This window comes from Spermophilus citellus (genome assembly GCF_964194105.1).
Source record: "Spermophilus citellus genome assembly, chromosome: 7".
In the NCBI taxonomy this organism is placed as follows: domain Eukaryota; kingdom Metazoa; phylum Chordata; class Mammalia; order Rodentia; family Sciuridae; genus Spermophilus; species Spermophilus citellus.
In genome coordinates this window covers 89064637-89083994 of record NC_138188.1, presented here as the reverse complement: position 1 = coordinate 89083994, position 19358 = coordinate 89064637, and positions in this window count along the sequence as shown.

Genomic DNA, 19358 nt, shown 5'->3' with positions numbered 1-19358 from the left:
TGGTATCACATGGAAATTAACTTTAGGGTTCTACAGCACAACAGAGGAGCTATAGCTCATCATAGCCTACTGTATATTTTGTGAAAAACTATAAGAGAGGAACTGAAAAGAAACAATTATAAAGTGATGATAAAGGAATATAAATGATTTTATTACTCTGATTTGGTCAGCATACATTGCATTTAGACATAGAAATATCATACTGTATCCCATAAATATGTACAATCATTTCATGTTAATTGAAAATAAAAGATAAAATAAATAAAATAGTAAAACATGTAGATTCTCAGTTCCCTGATCCCACCTCTTAAATTATGCCTATCAAATCATGCCTAGAGTCTGAATTTTAATAGACCCTTCAGGCAATTTTGACACAGGTTAAAGCTTGAGGATGACTGTTCTGAGGTATGTTATGTATATAGTTCTATAATTAAAAAAAAAACAATAAGTATAAAATGAAAAATGGTAAATTAAACAAAGGCTTTATTCTGACCTCTCTCACACATCCCACCAAAGTGACAAAAACAAAATCAACAATAGAACAAAAAGGAAACAAATCCCTGACAATACCAACACCCTGTGAAGTTATTTATGTCTCTTGGCAGTTGCTGTAATAGAGAGTACAGATAAGATCATAATGATGGAGAAATTCAACAGATATGAGGAATTAGTTACCATGTACAAGTAAAATAATAATCCTTATTATTATTATTTTTTTGCCTACTCTAAAATTCAGACTCCAAAATCATTGTGGTGGATTCAGGGAGAACACATTGCTGATGGGAAGTTGATAAAAGACTGAGAAAAAGCTGGTCTGAACCATTACAGATCTAAAGCCACAGGAGAATTTTGAAGCAGTTCAGACAATGGTATGATCAGCCTACTGGAGTATTTGACAGGTGATCCAAGTAATAGTAAGCATCATAGAAAAAGGAGGAAAATATTTCCATGTAGGAAAATACATTTCCAATTTCAAGTATATGTGTGAAAGGTGAAGGTGCATAGGCTACTAATACTACTTATACCTCATAAATACTGTATTATGAATATATCTATGTGTGTTTACATATCCTCAAATTCTAAATATTTAAAGAAATTCAACTGCTTAAGAAAGATCTAACAGAATGGGAGAAAAACTTTGCCACCTGCACCTCAGATAGGGTGTTTCCAGGGGATACAAAGAACTCAACACCAAATACAAAAAAAGAAAAAAAAACAAATAACCGAGTCCATAAATGTGCAAAGAAACTTAACAGTTTGCAAAAGCCAGTCCAAAAAAGCCAAAAGTCAAATGTGTTCACTGATATATGGAAGCTAACCCAATTTAAGGGATGGGGGATGGAATTGCAGCAGTTTAGACAAAGGGGGATGAAGGGAAGGGATGAGGCATAGGAAAAGGAAAGACAGTGGAATGAATCTGACAAAATTGATGCACATCAACAAGAATGGGGTGAAAATTAGAATAAGATATATTCTATGCTCTGTATAATTATATCAAAATGTACTGTACAGTCATGTAAAACTAAAAAAGAACCATTTTTTTAAAAAAGAAAGATTAACATAATATAAGAGAAATAGATAAGAATGCATCCCTCCCCCTGAAAAAAGGATTGGTCTCTCACAGAGAAAGTTAATACAGTGAACTAAATTTATAAGACTTTATTTCCTAAGACTGTCAATGAACTAAATATAAGTAATATGCCAAAAGGAAATAGCATGAGTAAAATAGGAAATGAGTAAGTACCATTCCAAATTTTAGATTTCATTATTAAAGCAAATAGTCGGTTCTTTGCAGGGACCCATTAGAAATATAAAACTTTTTTTTGTTAATATTCTTTTAGTTGTAGATGGACAAAATACCTTTATTTATTTATTTATTTATCTATCTATTTATTTATTTATTTAATTGTATGTGCTACTGAGGATCAAACCCAGTGCCTCACACAGATATAACTTTGAAGTTTCTTATATCAGACATCAATGATTATTAGCTTGAAATCCACCCCATCATCCCAACCCCTTTCTGACATTGTTGGAGATGACAGCTCAGGTGCCTCCCTTCTTTTACACGGCCAAATGTTTCAGAGAAAGCTTAAATAGTCATAACTCCAGAGAATAAATCACAAGGAGCTTAGTCCAGTTCTTAAACCAAGTACAGTATTAAATCAGCCAGCATTTATTCACTGTCTTGGAATAACAATTTTGCCATTCTTTAGGGTCACACATTCATGTAGATCTATCTTTGGAATCACTTTGTTGTTGTTGTTATTGTGATTTCTTGTGGTAACACAATGTTGTTGTTTTCTGTGAACATTTGTATTTCCATTTAGACAAAGCCTTGTTAGGATGACTCCAGGGTGGTTAAAAAGCTTTCTAGTGGTTATACAAAGAGGCTCATCCAGAAGCTGTGATACCAGGAGATGCACAGTGGCCCCTCAGAGGCCACCGGGTTCTAGAGGTTTCTTATATCATGCTTGAGGGCCAGCTTTTTGAAGAGGTACTCTCCAGTCCCACCTAGGGGTCTGCTAGTTCCTGAAGGTTTAGTCACGTTGTCACTGTTCTTCTTGATGTGTTTTACTCCTTCATCTAGGAAGTGACTCTCCTTGAAGCCAACAGAGATTAGAGTCCACGTGGACAGAACCTGGGGCCTGGAGATACAAAGGGCTTGTTTCAAAGTCTTCCCCAGAGGCCTGGAAGCTTCCATGGCCTCAGGGTTTATCTCATTCATCTTGAGGTGGAAGAAGATGTAGGCACTTGAGCTGGTTTGCATCTTCAGATATGTGTGTCATCCTATTAGTCATCTTCACCTGGGTCTCAGCACAGGACCCTGGCCTCCAGGGCCACAAGGATTGTTTAGGAAATAGAAGCCCAAAGAGAGGCAGAGCTGGGGGTAGGGGGCAGAGACACAAAATAAAATTCTTCAGGCATTTGATGGTGACTTTCTCCTTGGTGGAATAATTCCAATGGATTTGGGTGATCATGTTTAATCAGCAAGGATAAACTAGCTACAGAAAAATAGTGTTGACTGGCCCTAGAAGCCAGACATGGACTAGAAGTGTTCCTTTAGATTGAATTGCAGAGGAGATGTGAGGGACGTAGAAGAGTATAAAGGGGGAGTCCCTGGTTTTGTTTTGTCTGAAAACTGTTGCACCAAGAGACAGATGCAGGGACCTCCAGGTATGCTGCCCTGTATCCTATTCAAATTAGAAATTCAAACATGGTATTTTCAATTGATACCAAGTTTTAAGAAGCAGTAGCTTTGGCCTCAGCAAATACATGTTTTTTATTTTTTATATTTTGCTTTTAAAGTTGTTGAAATACCTCTATTTATTTGAAGCTTTTAATCCTATCATTAATTTTTTGTTTATTTAATGTTTTATGCTTTCTTCTCCATTCAAAGACACTCCTCTACTTTTATTATACTCAAGAACTCTGAAAGAAAGTAATATTAAATTATTTTAAATGATATGTATGGAAGATTGCCAAATTAGTATATTTTAATTTTCACTATTATGTCCATTCATGTTTGAAAGAAAAAATTTCTGCATAGAATTATCAATATTTGCATTTACCATTTTTATCATTTACTTCTTGTAGCATAGTTTGAATATGAACTTCCTCCCATTTTTCTTGATGAAAAGACATGCTGGTCTTTGAGTTTCATTCAACTTAAAATTTCCAGTATCACACATTTGTAAAGTTATTTCTCTAATGTTAGGGAGTGAAGACATCTTTGAAAATGTGTAGAACAGCCTGTTACAGTCAGAAAAACACATGTAATTTAGATGAGATGACCTAGACTTGCAGAAGTTAATAGTCCATTTTAAACTGTATATTACTCTTGCCTACGTGCAAATCTACTTATGGAAAGAGAGTAGGGGGTAAAGACCCTAGCTGTTTGTTTGTTTGTTTGTTTTCTCCTCTGCAAAGCCCTTGGACATGAACTGGACATTAGAACTTTGGTTAAGCATGGGGAGAGTTGCAAAATAAAGAAGGTCCATAGCAATAGGGGAATTTGGGAGCCAAATAAGTCAATAGAATAAGAGATTCAGACAAGACAAGGATGATGGTTCATTTGGCTTAGGATATGCGAAAATTGATGAAAATATGTTTGGGAAATTTTCAGGATCCCCCAAAGTTTTTAACTCTATATGAGTATTGCTGGGGTTTGGATAGGGTTTGATTTTATCAAAAATCATGTTAAATTTGATTCTCAATTTAACATTGTTGAAATGTGGTGGCTTTCAGGGATAATCAAGTCATGGGGCTCTCTCTTATGAATGCATAAATGCTTTTCTCCAGAGATTGGGTTAGATCTCAATTGGGTCTTGAAGGGCTGGATCAATTACCATGATAACATATTCTTATAAAGAAAGCCTCCCCTCATTGTCTCTCACATGTGCTTTTTCTTCATGTAGGTGAAACTTCATGGACTGTGACCTAAGTAAACTGTTCTTCTTTATAGGTTATCCAGTCTCAGGTATTTTGCTATAACAATACAAAATATACTAAGAAAGAAATAATGGTGAAATCTCAAAATCAAATTTGATTAAATATCAATGGAATGAACTGATTCTGAACCCTACCTTTTATACACATGTTAGTGGTAGTGTGGGAAGAAAAAGCCTTGGTGTAATGCAGCTGAGATTAAGAATATTTATTTTTGGCTTGAAAATGATTACATCAGACTTTGCTACTGATAACATTAATGTTTAAATTATAACAGAGTCAGAAAAGGCAAACTGAATACATTAGATAAAAAAGTCCAGAGAAAGATTGACCACATCATAATATTTTGCTTTTTCAGTAAACTTCTTCACAAATTATTCTTATTCAGCTGAACAGATAGTCCTAATGCAAATCTGACAAGTGCAAATGTATAAAAAATATTGATTTTAATTCAAGTTTATCCTAGGGTTAACCTGTATTATAATTTGTTTACTATGCTAATTAACTTTAACTTTCTCCTAAAGACATGACTTAAAATGCCAAAGTACATTGCTAAGAGAACATCTCATTGACTTTGAATAAATTTGTATCAAGTAAGTAAGAAAAAGACAATGCTCAAATATACAAAGTAACTGCTTCAACAAGAACAAAAAGGATTAAACAGATTTAGCCCCTGTGCTTGAATCCTCCCAATTCAATCTCATTAGAATCACTGCATATAATTTGGTCTACAGGAAAGTGGTCTAACTGTGAATATAATATTTTGTTCTTGACTCTTTGTTAATCTAATTCATTTTCTCATGTGACACAATACCCCATGTTCACAAATTTGCTCTTGAATCAAGAAGAAAGAAAAATGTGAATTTTGGAACAGCATGTCTTCTTTCACATCTTGATATTATCCAGTTTCTTCGTAGAGAATCATGGAGGGGGAGCAGACTCACCAGGGAAATTAAAAATATGTGGCAGTACTTTTTAATATAAAAGTTCCATGAAGCCAGGAAAATTGGGATTGGCAGTTATCAGCTTCAGCTCACTGTGGGGTGGATCTGCTGAAATGCTCTGGGTGGTCTTTATGCACTTCCTAGTGGGAAGATTATTTGACTAAAGGCAGAGAAATGGCACTTTAAAGATCTTTAAATTATCAGGAAGATAAGAAAATTAGAGGTCATGGATGGAGAAAAGTACTGTGGTTTAGGGTTTGAGGCGGAATGCCAAGGTATTAATTTGGAGAAAAGAGCAACAGAGAGGATCAGGGATTGGAAACTCCTATATTTAAATTTATTCTTGTCTCTTTCTGCAACTCTAAAATCCCTAGACTCCATGTTTATTCCCCAAGCTTATAAAGCACAGAATGCACTTTTCTCTTGCCAGATCTGACTCTTATCCCAGCCATGATGTAAGTGCAGAAATACTAAATAATGCCTCATAAGAAGGCATATCACCAATATTCAGATTTAATGTACCAACTCGTGGTCCTCCAGAGGTAACCTCAGCTGGAAAACCACCAGTCTGCTGCCTGTTGTGTTTATGAAACCATTAAATGAATGTTATTAAACACAGGGAAGACCACAACTATTTCTCCCCTCAATTTTAATCTGTGACTTCGTAATAAAGAATGAAGAGAAATGTGTGTCCTGGTACCAGTAAGATAGAAAGAGAAAATAAGAATACTTTTGTTCTGTATTAATGATCAAAGTTCACATCCTCAAATAAATACCAGAGAACCAGCATTTCAGACAATTCTAGGCAGGGAGAAACCCACAGATGCTTAAAAATACAAGAATTAAAGAAAATGCATTTTATGGCAGTAGAATTGATTAACAGTTTTTGAACAATATTGAACCATATTGAGCAATTTTAAACAATATTGATTAACTTATAATATTTTCAATCCTTCTGTACATTGATGTTTAAACTAATATATTACAGGTTTCCATTGAATAAGATCATGACCAGAGTGATATGGTTTAAGAGATATTTTTATTCTTGAGTACCTAATATTAATGGTTTCCTTGCAGTAATACTGGCAGGGTTAAGTATGCAACTTTATAACAGAAGATAAAATAGAAGAGAGATGTAAAATGAATGCTAGTAGGCAATGCAGAGACAAATAGTCTGGTGTATGGGAGTCTAAGTTCCAGGAGTGAAGGAGCACCTTGCAGATCTTACTAGCTTTGGGGAAGTTTTCTAACCTCAAGTCCCTGGTGGGTAAAGTAGGGATACCAAGATTTGGCCTGTCCATCACACAGTGTCATCTAACAATAAGTGGAGATAATAAACATTTAACATTTTTATAATGAAAATAATATGTAAAGATGCAAGAGAGTGGAAGCTGGAATGTGGAAGGATGTCAGTGTGTAAGTTTTAGTTAGTTTTGCTTCCCATATGTTAAATTTTATGAATTGATTTTGAGCGAGGAGGAATGGCAATCCTTGTGTTTAAATGAATCATTCTATTCTTGAGTTATTAACATGTAATATATAATATATGGAGTATTGGGACAGTTTGAACAGTTAATCTAGCTACCTGATCTTTCATCCCTAAATGAACACCATCCACCTGATCTCTGAACTAACAGAAAAGGCTTTGGCGATAGCCATGCTATAAGCACCCACGACTAATGTCTAAGTAACATCATAGCTATAAAGATGCAAGGAAATAGATGGGACAAATTTTTCTTTCTTTTTACACACAAATCATCTACTTTAAAATAGTTTGTTATTACTTTAGGAAAAGTAATCATTCATATAGTTAATTGAAATACAAATTTGATTATGTACTTTCCTGTATCTTTCCTCTTATTTTATTTCTTGACTTGAGGAGAATTTGCAAGATAGAAAAATAGATGTTGTAATCTGAAGTATTTTAGTAAACTCTGCAAAGAAAAAATAGTTTGTTATTAAACAATTTCTATATATTTATGGCATATTTAAAATTGTTTCCTGAAATTTTGAGATGCATGCATAATATATTTAAGACAAACATTATTTGTAATCTTTATTATCTTTACCTTTGGGAATGAGGTCAGATCATATTTGCAAAGATTCCTACCAACCGGAGTGTTTTTGTACAATAAAAAATACAAGTACGTCAGTATTATGTACACTTAATACCTATATGTGTATTTAAAAATAGCTAATGTTTATCAGATATTTTCCAAAGGCAAGAAGATATCTTTGCATTTTGTACCTATTATCTAATTTAACCTCATGAGGGAGGTTCTGTTACTCTTTGTATTGTGCACATAAAATAAGTACCATAAGTTTAGGCACAGAAAGCTTAAGTAGTTTGCTGAGAATTGCACAGGCTGTAATTGGTAGAGTCAATATCAAATTCAAATGACACACTTTGAGAGATCCCCATTATCTCTTAGTTAAGAGTGGCTGCAATTTTGGAGTCATGAGGATGAAGGTGAGCAGTTTACACAGACTAAAATTTCTCCCACTTCTTAGAATTCCTACAAATGGAAAATGCTTCTCCTCTCTTGATGAGCCAGTCTCTACAAATTTGCTTTCTCACCTTCCCAAAACTACTAATGCCAGAAATTTGAACAATGCCACACTTGGAACAGTATCTCTTCCCTGAGTTGATCACAGCACTATGATGGGAAATTTACACCAAAAGTAAAATCAGAGCATTGTATTAAATTTGGCAAAGGTTGGCTTTTGACAGAATTGTGAAATGGGTTAAATGTGCCTGTGACACCTTCCCCTCTGGCAATTGGCCCTCACCTCCTGCCATTTGGCTTCTATATGTACTAGGATGAATAATCGGTTATCTGTGATTATCTGTTCAGTGTGCATATCTACTAAACTGTTATAATTTCTACATGTGTGGGAGCTATATTTATCTTTTCTGCTAGTATATCCCTAGCCCCGTGATTCACACTTGATTATGAAACATGTCAGACATTTCTTTAAAAAAATGAATAAAGCATTTTTAAAAAAGATCTTGACCTTTCTCTTGGAGTTTTATCTACTGAAAATAATAAGACAATAAAGAAGAGCAGTTCAATTATCATTTGTTAACTGAATGGAGGTATAAATAAGTAAAGGAAGTGGTTAAGATATGACTCATTCTGTGATTAAGTTTCCAAGAAATTCTCCCAGATTTTTCATCAGAACAAGGGAAGACATGAGATATCTTAATACACTGATTATTTAGAAGAATTGAAAAACTTCCTATTTTGTCTTTCCATCCTTGTAGTTGGCCCCCAGATTCAACCTGCTCTCTCTATAACACCTGCCACTCTCCATCTGACCCTGAGAGGTTGCTGCCTCCGTGTGACCAGCTGTGGAATGGTATACTATTTCTCTTCCTTCTTCTTTCCTTGCTATCTTGGTAGAATGAATGCAGTCCCAATCATTTTAATCAGTTGAGAAACTTTCTGTGTGGAAAAGAAAACAACATGAATGTAGAATATGCAGCTTTAATAGTCTTGGGATATTTAATGTTTTTGTCCCTGAACCATATTCTAAATTTTAAATATGAAAGCAGTGACCATATTAATTGCTGATGTTTACTGAGTGTAAGTTGTATATGACATTCACTGGACATTTAACTATTTTTTTGTGATTTATCTTCAAAAAGGGCCTGGATTTATCAATGGGTAAGCTGTGACTTAAAAATAATAATAATAATAAGGTATTTTGAAGGGTCACTTAACTCATTAATGGCAAAGATGGATCTGATATCCAGATTGCTGCTATCCACAAACTTTTATTATTTTTGCTCACATGTAAATTCAAGGCAAAATATTATGGGCTTCTAATCTCAAATGAAAATGTGTTGCTTATAAGGTTATACAGAATGCATGATTCCTAATTTGTGAAAGTTCTTCCTACACATTTTAGCAGCTTTCCCTAGTCTTTTTAATATGCACAGCTGTAGCTAAGAAAATAAATTCTTTGAGAATGAATGAATGCTTGTAGTCCCCTAAGGGCCTACAAGTATTATCTGTTTCATGCTGAGCTGGAATCCCTCTTGAGAATTATTATTTTTTATATGTCCATTTGTCTGTCTGTCTGCTCTCCTGAGAAAGACCCATGAAGAAAGAGAACAGAGAAATCCCTATTTTGGTATGACTTATGTGACCTAGACCCTTTTTTCACAGCTTTGTCAGAACCTCCAGTAGTCCTCCATGATGGATAGCCCTTCCTCAGTCCTATATAACGGTACTTTTCTATTATAGACAAAATTCATCAGATGAGGAGAGAAATGCAGGTTTCGGAATGTTTTATCATTAACAAGAAAAACGTTGACTGAGAGCTTTAAGATAAAAGAAGATAATGATAAACTGTTCTCATGTGAAATGTGATCGACACGCTAATGACAGCCCTGTCCTATAATCTCATCACCACTTTACCATCATGGGCTCTCTTTGCCAGGACAAGATATTCATCCTCCGACCTCCAGTTTCTGTGGGTTGCTGTTTTGTTCAAAACTTCTACTTCTCTCAGAACATTGTTCTTTGCTAAGGAGTCAGTTACCCAAGGATGCTATGCTCCTTCTCCTTCATGCTCAGGACAACCCTCAGATGATGGCTGTCTGGCACAGATGGCAGATGGGTTTCAAGGTGACGCTAATTCTCTGGTACTCTTTGTCCTCCAAAGCTGTTCCATGGGGTCCTACGAAGCAAGTCTCTAGTGAAGTCCACTCTCTTTTTTCTTACTTATTCAGCTTCTGATTGTCCTCTTGTTCTCCTGAAAGCATTTTCTAAAACAAACAAACAAACAAAAATTTTGAAAAACAACCCCACTTTCTCTTTCTTGGAAACCAACTTGTGACATAAGAAATGACCCAAATCCTAGTTTTTTACTACTTCTTTCATTACTTTTCTTTTGTCAAGTAGGGAAGATAAAAGGAATGGGTGAATCATAAATAAAAGAGCATTGGACCCTGGATAAAGTGCCAGGAAACACACAAGGACCAGAAGGAAATATCTCTTTTGCTGTGTTGACCTAATTTCCACAGTAGTCCTGTTCTGCAAATGCAGCCATGGCTTCATTCACTTATTCAGCATCAGCCTCACTATTATGTTGATATGGTGTTGATTCCTATTCCTAACTTTATCACAGGATGTCATGTAACTTGTTGCTGGTAAACTTCTCTGTCTACTAGGCCTATGATCCTACATGACTCTGATCTTTGCCCATTTAATCAAATTCTATCAAAAACCTGCCTTTGCACAAATTGGTCCTTTATAATTGTAACACAGCAGGTCTGAAAACCTTGCAGCTAAGACTACCTTCCTTAGACATTGGCTTCCTATGTGCATATTTAGATGCCAAGTATTTAGTAGCTGCTTTGTTTTACTCATTGTGCTTGCTGCAGGTTGCATGGAGATGAATCAGATGGAATAAAACTAGATCCTTCTATTAAATACATAATTAAACTTGAGAAAAAGATGGTCTGGAAAATACATGAAAGGAAACATATAATGAGCAATCAACATTTTAGAGTTTAGGAAATGAACATTTGTTCTTCTTTAGTCAGACTGTTTGAGTTTAGATATTGACACCAACACAGTAATTCTAATGTGGGCAAGTTATGCAACCTTTCTCTGCTTTCATTTCTAAAATGCAGGTAATAAAACCATTAGGATTGATGTAAGAATTTCAAAGATATTTAAAACAGTGCTTAGTACTGAATAAGCATTCAGCTATTGTTAGCCATTCGTAATATCCAGCATTTGTGAATCTCTTTAGAAATTACAACATTTAACCATGAAACAATCCTACATGGAGGATATTGTTATCATATTTGACAATGATAAAAATCTTTGATGGAAATTGTATGATAAAATGGAAAGTTGAAATTCAAACCTACATCTGTTTGTACTATTGCCTTTAAGGGAAAAAATGAGCTTATAGAAAAAAAATGCCAGGATAATATTCTAAAAGATAGGACATTACCTATATAGTGCCTATGGAAAATGAGAAGGAGCTCTGAACCCTACCTGAGAAACTCCCAGAGAAAAATGATAGTTATATCATGAGTTTCAAACATGAAAGATTGGCTGTGTCTCCTCTGCTCTTTTGAATGAGAAAGTAGGGCTAGTATACATTAAAAAAGAAAGAAAGAAAGAAAACTTGAAAGATGAAAGAAAAAGGATCTTCAGGGAACACTCTAATTGGCTCATTGCTTTAGTTTGGGAAAGTATAAGGAATTGGGCTGGAATAGTAGACTTCATATGCTAGATGAAGGATGGGAAACATTCAGGGATATTCTGGCAAAGTACTGAATAATCATATTGATTATCAGAGATTAGACCAACAGCTGTTTGCCAAATGCATTAGAAGAGGGTGAGACCAGATTGAGGGATATAGGGCTTTTTTAACTTCAAGTAAGAGTTGATGAACACAAGGGAAGAAATCATGAGTACTTTGTAGGCCACAGTCAGACAGAATTTTTGTTTGAATCTAGAAGATGTTGTAGAAAGAGAATAAATACCAAGGGAGTTCTGTGAAAGCTGCTGGAAATAATATTTTTGTATATATTTACTTAGAATTTCTCACACTAAAATTAGGTGAATTTTCTACTTCTGATGATTATCACAACTGTAATAAATAATACTCTGATAATCATGAAAATATACTTTCAAAGCTCCAAGTACACGAATCAAAATTAACTGACAGTGTAAGCCTTTCTACTTTCAAATCTATCCCTTACCAAGCAACACCTCCAAAAAATTGAGAGTAGTCCCAGTAAACTAAAAGTTAAGGACAGTTTTGCTCAAGAACAAACAGACATTCACCTTATTGTCAGGGATTAATGGAACCCCATGACAGGAGGTAAAGCTGCTTTTATATAATAGGAACAGGAAATCCACTTTGGTGCCTCCTGTTACTCCCTTGTCCCATTGCAATTATGAATGCCCAACAACTTTAGTTATTGGTAGAACTATCAAGTGTCCTGTTCCTTCAGATCTGCTGGTTTTTATCTATAAACATATTTATGTACAGAAGTGACTACTCTCCACAGATGACCTGGAGCAGCACAAATTCTAAAGCAGACCCATTCATCTTTTAATTATTATTATTGATTCTTTATATATATATATATATATATATATATATATATATATATATATATATATATCATTAGGATTCATTTTGACATAATTATAAAAGCATGGAATATAATTTGTTGTAGTTCAGTCCCCAGTACTTCCTCTTTCCATCCCTTCCTCCCTCCCCTGTTCCTTTCCCTCAACTCTACTGCTCTTTCTGCTTCTATTTATAGCTATTTGCTATCTATTTATAGGGGTTTTTTTGTTTTCTTTAATTAGTGTTTCATAGATATACATGATAGTGAGATTCACTGTGGTATATTCATACATGTAAATAGGAAAGTTAAGTCAGATTCATTGTACTTTATTTCCCTGTTTCATCCCTCCTCCCTTCCCTTCATCTACTCCAATGATATTTCCTCTATTCTCTTTTTCCCCATGCATTATTTTGGATTGGCTTCCATATATCAGAAAAAATATTTGATGTGTGACTTTTTGGGACTGGCTTATTTCACTTAGCACGATAGTCTCTAGATACAACCCTTTACTAACAAATGCCATAAAGTCATTCTTCTTTATGCAGAGTTATACTCCATTCTGTATAGATAACATGTTTCCTTTATCCATTCATCAGTTGAAGTACATCTAAATTGGCTCCATATATTGACTATTATGAATTGTGCTCTTGTAAACATTGATGTGGTTGCATCATTGTAGTATGCTGATTTTAAATCCTTTGGGTATCTACTGAAGAGTGGGGAGAAATGGTATAGCTGGGTCAAATGGTGGTTCCATTCCTAGTTTTTTGAGGAATCTCAGTACTGCTTTCCACAGTGGTTGCACCAATTTGCAGTTCCACCAGCAATATATGGATGTACCCTTTCCCCCACGTCCTCTCCAACATTTATTGTTACTTGTATTCTTGATTATTGCCATTCTGACCAGAGTGAGATGAAATCTCAATGTATTTTTAATTTGCATTTATCTAATTGCTAGAGATACTGAACATTTTTTTCATGTAGTTGTTGACCACTTATATTTCTTTTTGTAAGAAGTATTTGTTTAATTATTTTACTCATTTATTGATTGAGTTATTTGGTTTTATTTTGATGTTAAGTTTTTTGAGTTCTTTATATATCCTGGAAATGAATGCCCTATCTGATGAACAGGTGGCAAAGATTTTCTCCCATTATGTGTGCTCTATCTTCATGCACTTGACTGTTTTCTTTAATGTGAAAAAAAATTTAACTTAATGCCATCCCACTTATTATATTTTTAAATTTTTTTTTTTTTAAATTTTACTTTTTGAGCTTTAGGAATCTTCTTTTCAGTTCCTGAGCTGACATGTTGGAATGTCAGGTCTCCATTTTCTTTTAGTTGGTACATGGTTTCTGATCTAATTCCTTGGCTTTTGATCTACTTGGAGTTGAGTTGTGTTTAGCGTGAGAGATGGATGTTAAATTTTATTCTTCTACATATGGATTTCCAGTTTTCCCAGCATCATTTGTTTAAAAGGCTATGTTTTCTCCAGTATATGTTTTGGTGCCTTTTTCTAGTATGAATTAACTGTATTTATGTGGGTTTGTTTCTGTGTTTTCTATCCTATTCCATTGGACCTCATGCCTATTTTGGTTCCAGTACCATGCTGGTTTTGTTACTATAGCTCTGTAGACTTGGGAGATACCAGATTGCTGTGGTAGGCAACTTTGGCTCAAGGACTTTTTAAAATTTTTGCTGAACAATCCTTAGACTGTCTGACAAACCAGGACACTTCCATACAACCTTTCCTCATTTTCTTCTTTATTTAACATCAGATTTGCATTACAATCTGATGGTCTCTCTGAGGTTTCTGCTTTTCTCAGTATTCCTATTGAGATTTTAAGAGCAACTCTCCATTGTTCATGTGGACCTTTCTTTCTCAAGGGAAACTCTGAAGAAGCTTGGTGGAATCAACTAAAACCCCAAACTTTGCAGTTGATCTCTGGGCACTACATGTTGTCACTGTATGATCTGAGTACCTTCAGTTATCACCTTTGTACATAATTGTGTCTTGAGATAGAAACCATCAGACCTGAAGGAACAGAATACTTCATAGTCACAAACTTCTCAGTTTGAGGTTTCCCACACGTATGTATTCCCAATTACAATTCCCAGTAATAGCTGGAACCAAAGTTGGTCTTCTGGGTTGCACAAATATCACACCCTCTTCCCATTGTGTGAAAGCAGTCTTACTTCCTGCTGATTGGGATCAATTACCCCATGGCAATATGGTAAAAGTCTAGATGCCCTTGGGCAAACAGTACCTTAATTTTACTTTATTCAAACTCTAGCTTCTCTGATAAAAGTTTGCCCCATTTGGGAGATCAGACTTTCTACTTCTGTAAAAATCAGAATTGTGAAGAAAAGGCTCATGAAACACCTCAGTGAGCCATGGGAGTGATGTTCAATGGAGGTAATCCCGCTTCCATAGTCATGAACCCTGGACTTAACCTGTTTTTCTTTTGGCATAACACCATACAGAAATCTCTGATTTAATAGATTTCATCCTAACAGATTGGACTCAATCCTTTCACGATGTTTCCACTAAACTGGTCTTTCAGCTGCACATTTAGAAGGTTCTAAAATTTTTGAGTGGGGCTTTTATTGAATAACATAGTACCTGATATGACCAGTGAACTACTTTGTTTGGTGCCTTATGCTATACCTCCTTTGCTAACAAGCGAAATTTGCAATCAGATGTTGTGCTAGGTCACATTCAATGTCTGTAGATTACGCATTCTGTAAATATTGGATACCTGGAGCTGGACAACACAGCATACACCCTCCAAAATATATTTATGAGAACAAGTCCCTGGATCACTGACCAGAGTGAAAATGATCTGATATACACAACTTTCTACAAATTGACCATTTGATCTTCTCAAGACATAGAGAAGATCCTGTTAAGTGGGAATCCATGTCAGCCCTTCTGTATATGTGCTCATTTTGTCAGTTTTTTTTTTTTTGAACCAAGGATTGAACTCAAGTGCACTTTGCCACTGAGCCACATCCCCAACCCCTTTTATTTTATTTTATTTTATTTTATTTTGAGACAGGGTCTTGCTAAGTTATCTAGATTCTCACTAAATTGCTGAGGCTACTTTTGAACCTGTTATTCTCCTGCCTCAGCCTCCTGAGCCACTGGGATTACAGGCATGAGCCACTATATCTGGTGTTTTGTCCATTTTGATGAAGCTCAATATCAACTAGCTGACAGCATTTTGTCTACCTGTTTTTTTTTCAGTGGTTCTCCAACAATGGTGGTTTCTGGTTGCACTATATGAGATATAAACACTTAACTCTTTATTCCTACTCTGATGTAGCTCTCTGCATATCCACACCCTGGACGCTTATGGCAGGATGGCAGGACCAAGGCATCAAGGGATGACAGGGTTCTTTCTAAAAACTCATTTACTTTTAGGATGAAGCTGTTATTTATATTGTGACAAAAAATAAGTATTTGAAAATCTGTGTCTGTGGTCAAATACTGGGGATTTTGAAAGGACATTGTAGGAATGGAATTACATTTAAGCTTAAACCATATGTGATATGGGACAATTCTTTATAAGAAAACGAATGAAAAGTAACAAATATATAATTAGATAAAAATATGATGGTCATTTACTTAGACTAAGAAAAGAAATCTCAACTAACTACTAGGCCTGTGGAGATCTGAATCATTTTCTCCCCCTCTGGGAATTTTAAAGGAAATTTGCCAAACTTCTTGCATAAGAAAAAATGTTGAGGGCAGAGAAATATAAGAAATCTCTGCACTCTCCACTCAATTTCTCTGTGAACTTAAAATTGCTCAAAAATAAAGTCTACTAAAAATATATATTTTCTGATTTTCACCTGGCTGCTCTCCCAGCTAGGACACTCTATAATTCTCCTGAGTCTCCCAGGACTCAGGGGCCCATGAAGGCCTGTGAAGGCACCCACGGCTTGGTATTCATCAGCTTCACAGCATCTAGTCCTGAGCTGGGGACACTAGCTTACTCAGCATCATTCAACAGCATGAGCACTCTCCTGGAAAGAAGTGATTTCTCATCCATTGTCTTCTAAGTGGTATTGCCCTAGGGATTTTCCTTCATTTTTGGATATTTCTTTTCACTTTACTTTATCCAGTCTCCAACTTTGGAGGTCGTCAAGGTTTGGGCCTAGTCCTATTTCCCTTCTTATTCTATCATATCTCATTAGACACTTACATTGACATTTACGTTTCTTTTATCTCTTATACACAGATGACTTACAAATTTATATTTCCAGATCAGATGCCTTTTTTGATTGGCATATATAAATAGCCAGTAGATATCTTCACTGGAATGACACAAAGTCACACCCAAATCAATATATTCAAACTGAATACATAATGTTTCACACCTCAAATATAGTAACCTATAACATTGCCAATTTTAGAAAATTTAACTTCCACTTTCAGTTAATCTCTTCATTTTTAAAGTCTAAAATTTTGTAGTCATCCTTTAATTTCTCTCATTCTCATCATATTTATCTAAACTAAAATAAAGTTTTCCAGTATTATCTCTTAAACATCTCTCAAATATGTCCATTTCTATCTAACTTTCCCATCAATAGTTTGATCCAGGATGCTGCCATGTAAATTCTGGGCCCACAAAATAGCCTTCTAATTAGTGTACCTTCATCTATTCTTGCCCTGTTCTTATCAAATCAACATATAGAGGCCATAATGATCTTTTTAAAAATGCAAATCTGATTAAATCAGATCCTTGCTTAAGCCTGATCCATGTTTTCCCCTTACTCATAAGATAGAAAATAAATTATTCATCAAGGGCTTGCAAAGCTGTAGACAGTCTGGTCCTAAGGCTCAAGTCTCATCTCACTATGTGCTTTCTTTAACTCAGTCTACTCATCCTCTGCAGTGGTCCTGTACACACAATATCTGTCTTTCTGTCACATCTTTTGTAAGTGCAAGAACACATTATACTATTCTCAGGCAACTTCTAATCATGGTTAATATGTCAGCTCAATTGTCCTGTATGAGAAAGTTTTCCCAGACCTGCTTTTTAGATGTCTTTAACTATCCTCATAACAATGACAGTTTTATATATTTCTATGGGTGTTTTTTTTTTTTTCTTTTGCACTACAAGGCAGTCTATATGGCACTGAGGACAATTTTATTTTTTTCTCACCATTGAGTCACCAATCTCTGGCACAGTCCTTGGAACCAAATACTCCATGTACATTTATTAATAAATGAATGACATTAGTTATGATACTGTTACCAGTGATTTTTCTGTATAAGAAAGATATATTTAAAAGAATTGTGAGTTACTGTCTTGGTAAATATTTTCAAAAAATTTTACCCTAAAGACAGTTTATCTAACTTTTAAAAGGGTCATTTTCTCTAGTAAATTGGAGTTTCTAAAATATATTTGTATTTGTAATTCAGAGAGTATGCTGCATGAGCTAACTGTTACCTACTAATTTTCTTAATGGTAGTATTTGATCATAAATGTTGGTTGTCACTGGGTCATCTAGTTAAATTTCGTAATGTATTTACTATACACATATCAAGTTGATTGGAGATGATTTGCTGATCTGTTTTACTGAGGTAAATAGATGTCTAGTGTTCCAAAAAATGCAATTGAATTGATTTGGCAGACTGCTGGAAGAATACTTAACACATGTTCTCCCACCCAAGGGTATCCAATTCAAAGCCATAGCATCAGCCAAATTAAATTCTCTGTGAAAAACACAGGGGTAGCTGGCTCCATATTGGCTATATTTGTGTAAAATGCAAGACTTATAGGGAGATGAAAAGCAAGAAAAGAAGTCAATAATAAAAGATCATGGACTTGGTGTGTGCCACTGCAGATGTCTATCATATTCCATGGACCTCAATTGTGATAGCTAATCAATCCTTATAATAATCCTAGAGCTTTTGATTCTTCCTAATGCAACAAACAAAGAAGCTAAGATATTCAGGGATTAGCTGATGTTCAGAGACTGTTTCTTAAGAAGGTGATATTCAGGGAATATTGGTGATACCCAACACCTACACTTTATCTTGGACTCAAATGTTACTTTATAAAATGTTTTTCATAGTCTTGGGGATTGACCCCGGTGGCACTATTTTTTTTTTCACTTTGCGAATATGTTTACTCAGTTGCCCAAGCTGACCACAAATATGTGATCTTCCTGTCTCAGCCCATGGAGTAGCTGTAATTGCTGTTGTGAGCCACTGAGCTTAGCTTTGAAAGACGTCTCTTAATACCAATACTTTCAGCAAGTGCTACTTTAGTGGCACATACTATCCTACAAACTTTTCATCATATCTAGCCTTTTTTCCCCATTATATCACATTGTAATTTCTTTATTATTCGTCTGCATATCCCAGTAAGTTTGAATGTAAATTCTAAATGGTCTTCGATTATGTCTTCGCTGTTTACCATTATATTCTCAACAGGAACAGATTGGCCTTAAAATGTTACTGAACATATGAATGTCCAAGATTATGTAACCTGAAAGAATTTGGTTGAAGGGAATAACAATTTTGGAACTTGAAAACATTCTATTAATTTTATTTTATATTATAACAAAATTACATATAAGAGGAAGTGAGGGGAAAGGGAAAAAAACAAGGGGGAGAAATGAATTACAGTAGATGGGGTAGAGAGAGAAGATGGAAAGGGAGGGGAGGGGAGAGGGGATAGTAGAGGATAGGAAGGGCAACAGAATACAACAGACACTAGTATGGCAATATGTAAAACAGTGGATGTGTAACCCATGTGATTCTGCAATCTGTATACGGGGTAAAAATGGGAGTTCAAAACCCACTTGAATCAAATGTATGAAATATGATATGTCAAGAACTATG